Below are 8737 nucleotides of genomic sequence, written 5' to 3'. Positions count from 1 at the left end.
CAAAGTGAGTCCTGAAAACAGTTGAAGCACAAATAAAAATTCAATTGTTTTCAGGACTCACTGCGTTCGCCCATCAACCAATTCGTTAATTATCATTATTTACAGATCAAAATAAACGTTCATTTTTTAAATTAAAATAAAGAAATATTTTTATAGCTTATTCTCATTAATTCTGTTACAAAAAAAGAAACAAATTACTTCTAATTAATATTAGTTTTTTGTTGCTATTGTTTTCTTGATTTGTGAACAAAGTGAGTTCTGAAAACAGTTGAAGCACAAATGTTAATGCAATTATTTCCATGGATTACTACGTTCGTCCATCATGATCAAGTATTTTTATACAGCATTGTAATTGCTAATTACTCAAATTAATTATTATGTAAAAAAAGTTCACCTTCATCAATTTTATTACCAAAAAGGTCGTAACATTTCTTAAATATTAGTTAGTCTTTTGATAATATAATTTCCTTGATGGGCGAACGAAGTGAGTCCTGAAAACAGTTGAAGCACAAATGATAATTCAATTGTTTTCAGGACTCACTTCGTTCGCCCATCAAGTCCATATATATATTAACGCAGTCTTCAGTTGTTGATTATCATAAATCAATATATATTAAAGCATAACTCAAATTTTCTACTTCCTTATTTATTTTTCATAAACTAAGTAATGTAGGATGAACTAAACTAAACGAACAACTGTAACGTTACGTCTGTGATTTCGTCGGACCGCCGTCGAATTAAAGTGTACTGAATTATTCAGATTTAGTTAAGTGTTTTCTGCGATGGGTTTTCTGCTGCGGAAAGTCGAGAGGCCGTAAAGTTTCCGAAACCCCGTTTTCCGAGCCCCAACCCCCCCGCCACCCCGGAAAACTAACGAAGTCTAGATGAGATGTATTAACCTTGCATACGCGTTTAACTCTCTTAAGAGCAAAGCGACCGTTACATTTAAATTCGTGATAATCTGATGACTTATGCAGGACGAACGTCGCTCGACCTAAAACCTAATTCCGAGGGTCTTAATCACACGCTCGTAAAACATCGCTGCTCCTCATCCTTCTGCAAGAACATCCTTGCTTAAACTCATCCCTCTCTCTCTCTTATTCAACCCTCAACAACAATGCTGGAGGGTTTTGTAACGTAACGTAACATTGCGAAACGTTAATAATTCATTTGCCGCGATTTCTGAAATAGTTGGATGGATGTCGGAGGTGTGTATCGACTGGAAAAGGAGCACTTCCTTCCAATGTATGTGACACATGGAATAATATTATCTCTCTCTCTCTCTCCCTCTTACGTCTGTGCTTTTGCAGAGAATTGCTTATGCGGTACGAATACTTAATTGGCACGTGGAAATTGCAAACATCCAGCTTCATCCTGACAAGTGTCAGAACACAAACACACACACTTTCGTCCTTCCTTCCTTCATTTCAACCGGATGATATATGGAGAAAAATAAGAAATTACAAAAAACTTGCTTTCTCTCTTTCTTCCTCCTTCAGGGCGCAAACGACGTGGGCTCCTTTCAAGGATACATGATTAATGAATTCCAGCGCGCTTTTCCTTTCCTTTTCCCCAACCAACTCCGAACAAAATCGTATTCAATATTACTTTTTTTCTTCTTCATCTTTTCATTCTCATCCAGTTAAAAAAATAGCAAAAAAAAACGTTACAGTCGTTCTTGAAACATGTCACTTCACTTTACAAAAGTGCTCAAGTGCTCAAGATTAATTAATTTCTTGAATTTCTCGATAACAACTCAAGTTACTTATACTCAAATTAAAGCTGAAAGTCTGATCTTTCCAACGAGCCCATTTTCAGCTTTGTGCCGTCATTTTTAAGCCTGCTACAAACTAATAAACTTGAAGATGCTGAAAATGCACAGCCTTCGCGTTTTAATTGATTGTAAGATAACCGCGCAGGATAATTACAAAATTTAACAAGAATTATAAACTAAAAACCTTCACCTTTTCAATGAACTCCCTAAAAGCATCCCATCATCGATATTTTATGTAATTTCAATGTTTCGCAAGTTATGAAAATTTTCGTTTTTCCTTAATAATTTTAATTTTAATTTTTCTCTTATATATATAAAAAGGATTAAGCAATTACATGTAAATAGATAGTAAAATAAATGCATATGAAAGTAATCAACTAAGTTGCAATTATGGAAAGGGTGAAGGTAAACGTAAAATTTAATTAAAATATGATCCGACAAACTGGAAATGAATAGAGAAAAAAAAATTACGTGCGTAACGTTGTCGTTCGTGTGGTGTTTACAAAAATTAAATTAAAGTACCACAGATAATGTACGAATGCACGACACGATGGAAGACGAAAGAAGGAAAAAAGAAGGGTTGGAATGACGCGTTTAAGCCTAAATAATTAGAGTACGGTTTGTTGTTCAGTGGAGATAGTTGGGGCAGATATCGTCGCGCGTTGCGGTCTCAACTCTTGAGGGAATTCAAATTACAGGTTGGCCGTAATTTGCGGAAAACGCAAACAAATGTTTCTTTTTTTTATATGAAATAGTTTATTATTTGAATTGATCGTATACAGTTCACGTGAATATGAAAAGTTTAGCTTATTTTTGATGAAATTTAATATTGAATGTGTTTAGAGTTAGTCAAATTTTGTGTGAATGATCTTGAAGGTTCACTTTATAATATTATCCAATTAAATTTAACTTAACCTCAATGTAAAGCAAATAGCGCTTAAATCAAATGGTAACGTTTCTTTTATGACATTTTTTTTTATAAATTATCTTATTTTTTGACAAAATTTCAANNNATTATAAGTTAATGAAGGATTTAAGGGCTCAAATTTTGTGTGAATGATCTTGAAGGTTCACTTTATAATATTATCTAATTAAATGTAACTTAACCTCAAAGAAAAACAAATGGTAAAGTTTCTTTTAGGACATTTTTTTTATAAATTATCTTATTTTTTGATGGAATTTCAATTGAATGTATTATAAGTTAATGAAGGATTTAAGGGCTCAAATTTTGTGTGAATGATCTTGAAGGTTCACTTTATAATATTATCTAATTAAATTTAACTTAACCTCAATGAAAAACAAATGGTAAAGTTTCTTTTAGGACAGTTTTTTATAAATTATCTTATTTTTTGACGAAATTTCAATTTGATTGTATTATAAGTTAATGAAGGATTTAAGGGCTCAAATTTTGTGTGAATGATCTTGAAGGTTCACTTTATAATGTTATCTAATTAAATTTAACTTAACCTCAATGAAAAACAAATGGTAACGTTTCTTTTAGGACATTTTTTTTATAAATTATCTTATTTTTGACGAAATTTCAATTGAATTAATTATAAGTTAATGAAGGATTTAAGGGCTCAAATTTTGTGTGAATGATCTTGATGGTTCACTTTATAATATTATCTAATTAAATTTAACTTAACCTCAATGAAAAACAAATGGTAAAGTTTCTTTTAGGACATTTTTTTTGTCAAATTATCTTATTTTTGATGAAATGAATGTATCAGTTAATGAAGGATTTCAGTGCTCAAATTGTGTGCAAAAGATCTTGAAGCTTTTCTTTGTACAATTGTCTTATTGAAATTAACATAACCTCAATGTGAAAAAAATGGCTATGAAAAAGAAATGGTAACGTTTCTTTTATGACACTTTTTTTAATTACGTAATATTGATGAAATTTTTAGTAAATGGATTATGAGTTAAGAGCTCAAATTTAGGTTGAAGCATTTTGAAGGTTTACTTTATAAAATAGTCTAATTAAAATTTACATAACCTAAATGTAAAAATAATGACGGTGAAATAAAATGGTAACGTTTCTTTTATGACATTTTTTTAAATTATATAATATTGATGAAATTTCTAGTGAATAGATCATGAGTTAGTAAAGGAGTTAAGAGTTTAGATTATGTATAAAAAATTTTGAAGGTTTACTTTATAAAATTGTTTAATTAAATTTAACATAACTTTAATGTGGAAAAAAAAATGACGGTAGAATAAAATGGTAACGTTTTTTTTTTAAATTATGTAATATTGATGAAATTTCTAGTGAATGGATTATGAGTTAGTGAAGGAGTTAAGAGCTCCAATTTTGTATGAAGGATTTTGACGGCTTGCGGTATAAAATTGACTAATTGAATTTTACATAACCTAACTGTAAAAGAAATGGCTATGAAATAAAATCGTAACGTTTCTTTTATGACATCTTTTTTTTAAATTTTGTAACATTGTTGAAATTTTAAGTGAATGGACTTAGTAAAGAGCTCAAATTTTATGTGAACGATTTTGAAGGTTTACTTTATAAAATTGTCTAATTGAAATTTACATAACCTAAAGGAAAAATAAATGGCGATGAAATAAAATCGTAACGTTTCTTTTATGACATTTTTTTAAATTATATAATAATGATGAAATTTCTAGTGAATAGATCATGAGTTAGTAAAAGGAGTTAAGAGTTCAAATTATGTATAAAAAATTTTGAAGGTTTACTTTATAAAATTGTTTAATTAAATTTAACATAACCTTAATGTGAAAAAAATGACGGTAGAATAAAATGGTAACGTTTTTTTTTTTTAATTATGTAATATTGATGAAATTTCTAGTGAATGGATTATGAGTTAGTGAAGGAGTTAAGAGCTCAAATTTTGTTTGTAGGATTTTGAAGGTGTACTTTATAAAATTGTCTAATTGAAATTTACATAACCTTAATGGAAAATAAATGGCGATGAAATAGAATCGTAACGTTTCTTTTATGACATTTTTTTTAATTATATAATATTGATGAAATTTCCAGTGAATAGATCATGAGTTAGTAAAGGAGTTAAGAGTTCAAATTATGTATAAAGAATTTTGAAGATTTACTTTATAAAATTGTTTAATTAAATTTGACATAACCTTAATGTGAAAAAAATGACGGTAGAATAAAATGGTAACTTTTTTTTTAATTATGTAATTTTGATGAAATTTCTAGTGAATGGATTATGAGTTAGTGAAGGAGTTATTGAGTTCAAATTTTGTATAAAGAATTTTGAAGGTTTACTTTATAAAATTGTTTAATTAAATTTAACATAACGTTAATGTGAAAAAAATGACGGTAGAATAAAATGGTAACGTTTTTTTTTTAATTATGTAATATTGATGAAATTTTTAGTGAATAGATCATGAGTTAGTAAAGGAGTTAAGAGTTTAGATTATGTATAAAAAATTTTGAAGGTTTACTTTATAAAATTGTTTAATTAAATTTAAAATAACCTTAATGTGAAAAAAAATGACGGTAGAATAAAATGGTAACGCTTTTTTAATTATGTAATATTGATTAAATTTCTAATGAATGGATTATGAGTTAGTGAAGGAGTTAAGAGCTAAAATTTCGTTTGAAGGATTTTGAAAGTTTTCTTTATATAATAGTCTAATTGAAATTAACATAACCTCAACGTAAACAAGATGACGATGAAATGAATTTGTAACGTTTCTTTTATGACAAATGTTAATTATTGTTGCAGCAATTGCAAGATGTTAAAACTGAGAGGGTTAATTACGTCGTAGTCAATTAGGAAATGAGGAGAGCCGTTCAACAATGACAAACATTCGAATTAAGCGTGGTAAAGCGGTGGCATTGATCTTCGAAAGGATGTGTGTATGTGTACGGTGTGTATTCGAGGGTGGCGGATCGGTGGTTGATTGTTTCCGCGGCGCGGCCTTCGTAAGTGTTTGTTTAGGTTTGTTTGCGCCTCGCGATGGATGGAAAGATTAAAATGAAACCAAGCAGAAGAATGCCCTCCGCATGTTTCGGTGCAGGGGAAATATATATATATAAATAAACATTGGGCAAACATTAGTCAGCCGGTGGACAAGCACAATGCGATTTCCGTGTGTTCGTACACGGACGCACATGAATGGACCGAAGAAAGAATATAAATAGGGGTGGTTCACGTCGTCCTCTTCCGCAACGAAACGAACGCAATCATCCTTTTTTTTTGCGGGCGCAATCAATCCGCATTTTTTTCCTACCAATTAATACACTTTTCCCCTCTCCGCACAGTCCAAAATCTCAATTATTTCTCTCAATCGTTCACCCTCTCACTCAGTCCAAACTCTCCTTCTCTCTTTACATCATAAATCACCGGCGTTTATGGCCCTCCAGCTGCGAAAGAAAAACTCCCGCGGTCCACGGAATTGCCTTACGCGGTCTCCCTTGTTTTATTTTCCAAACAAAGAACACAAAACCAACAGCTTCAACTCTGAAGATTTACAACACATTTACACCTATCCCATTTTTTTTTGTGCACACATTCTTAGTAAACATTTAACATTTCATTGTTTACAATTTTATTACAATTTCTTCAAGTATTTTCATTGTTTTTAAATAGTTTTATTTCATTAACAACAATAGAAGTTACAATAATTATTAATTTGTAATTATTTACTGTTAAAATTGGTGCGAATTGCAAGGAAACGCTCTTTGGTTCTATGAGGTAGTTTTAAGGACATTGAAAAGGACGAGGTGGCCGAGTGGTTAAGGCGTTGGACTGCTAATCCAATGGGCTCTGCCCGCGTGGGTTCGAATCCCATCCTCGTCGGTTGACATTTTTGCTGCGCTGTGTATTAACCCATCAATTAGTCAGAATTATTGTTTTATAAATTAAATAACAACAAATTTAATTTCTACATTTATTTTATACGAAAAAAATGTTTCAGTTTTAATCATTAGAAAACTTTATCTAAAAATTGTCTTTTAGTGTAATAAATTTTAGAAAACCTTCAACAATTATTGACTTAATTAAAACTTATAATTTCTTTTGTTTCAACTTGTTTTCAGGTTTAAAACAAATGGGATTAACGACGAGGATGGGATTCGAACCCACGCGGGCAGAGCCCATTGGATTAGCAGTCCAACGCCTTAACCACTCGGCCACCTCGTCTCGTGATAACCCAAATTTGGCACTTTTCAATTGTTTATTTATAGATTATTGTTAATAACAATTGACTAAAACAGATGAAAAAAAAAGAGAAAACACATATAAACAATTGATATACAACATTGCATTTGTTTTACAACTTATTTGATTTTATTGACATACATTTTGCATTTGTGAACTTAATTAGAAAGCGTCAAAAAACAATTGTTTTAAGTGTATTGAAATTATTATCTAATAAGAAAATAGTAGAATTATTGAAATAAGACGAAAATACAATTACTTCAAAAATCAAAACCTATTTGAAAATTTGAACTTTTTAATGCATTTGTTATGAAATTGTCAACTTATTTAAAAAGCGTTAAAAAAAATCAATTGTTTTAAGTGTATTGAAATTATTATCTAATAAGAAAAAAATAGAATTATTGAAATAAGATGAAAATACAATTACTTCAAAAATCAAAGCCTACTTGAAAATATGAACTTTTTAATGCATTTGTTTTGAAATTGTCAACTTATTTAAAAAAGCGTTAAAAAAATCAATTGTTTTAAGTGTATTCAAGTTGTTAACTAATAAGAATAAATTAGAATTATTGAAATACGATGAAAATACAATTACTTCAGAAATCAAAGCCTACTTGAAAATTTGAAAGTTTGAACTTTTTATTGCATTTGTTTTGAAATTGTCTACTTATTTAAAAAGTGTTAAAAAAATCAATTGTTTTAAGTGTATTGAAATTATTAATTAATAAGAATAAATTGGAATTATTGAAATACGACGAAAATACAATTACTTCAGAAATCAAAGCCTACTTGAAAATTTGAAAGTTTGAACTTTTTATTGCAATTGTTTTGAAATTGTCAACTTATTTAGAAAGCGTTAAAAAAAATCAATTGTTTTAGGTATATTCAAGTTGTTAACTAATAAGAATAAATTAGAATTATTGAAATAAGATGAAAATACAATTACTTCAAAAATCAAAGCCTACTTGAAAATATGAACTTTTTAATGCATTTGTTCTGAAATTGTCAACTTACTTAAAAAGCGTTAAAAAATCAATTGTTTTAAGTGTATTTGAAATTAGTGTAATTGAAATTAATAACTATAAAAATAAATTAGAATTATTGAAATAAGATGAAAATACAATTACTTAAAAAATCAAAGCCTACTTGAAAATTTGAAAGTAAGAACTTTTTATTGCATTTGTTTTGAAATTGTCTACTTATTTAATAAAGCGTTAAAAAAATCAATTGTTTTAAGTGTATTGAAATTATTAACTAATAAGAATAAATTAGAATTATTGAAATAAGATGAAAATACAATTACTTCAAAAATCAAAGCCTACTTGAACATTTTAAAATATGAACTTTTTAATGCATTTCTTTTGAAATTGTCAACTTATTTAAAAAAGCGTTAAAAAAGTTAATTGTTTTCAGTGTATTCAAGTTGTTAACTAATAAGAATAAATTAGAATTATTGAAATAAAACGAAAATACAATCACTTCAAAAATCAAAGCCTACTTGAAAATATGAACTTTTTAATGCATTTCTTTTGAATTTGTCAACTTATTTAAAAAAGCGTTAAAAAAATCAATTGTTTTTAGTGTATTCAAGTTATTAACTAATAAGAATAAATTGGAATTATTGAAATAAGACGAAACTACAATTACTTTAGAAATTAAAGCCCACTTGAAAATTTGAAAGTTTGAACTTTTTATTGCATTTGTTTTGAAATTGTCAACTTATTTAAAAAGCGTTGTTACTTAATTATATTATTAAATTTCTCAAACATAAATTATGTTGATAACTTGAATATACTCAAAACAA

The 8737-nt window shown here is 28.5% G+C and overlaps 2 non-coding genes across 2 annotated transcripts; one reads left to right on the top strand and one right to left on the bottom strand.

Moving 5' to 3' along the window:
- The first annotated feature begins 6491 nt into the window (after positions 1-6491).
- On the top strand, positions 6492-6573 carry Trnas-gcu. The gene has a single exon. It is a non-coding gene; the product is annotated as a tRNA-Ser (tRNA).
- A 260-nt stretch (positions 6574-6833) lies between these two features.
- On the bottom strand, positions 6834-6915 carry Trnas-gcu. Its single transcript has one exon. It is a non-coding gene; the product is annotated as a tRNA-Ser (tRNA).
- Positions 6916-8737: the final 1822 nt, after the last annotated feature.

The sequence above is a fragment of the Nicrophorus vespilloides genome, unplaced genomic scaffold (genome assembly GCF_001412225.1).
Source record: "Nicrophorus vespilloides isolate i.1.1-1 unplaced genomic scaffold, Nicve_v1.0, whole genome shotgun sequence".
Lineage (NCBI taxonomy): Eukaryota > Metazoa > Arthropoda > Insecta > Coleoptera > Silphidae > Nicrophorus > Nicrophorus vespilloides.
This window is presented reverse-complemented; position numbering and strand designations above follow the sequence as displayed.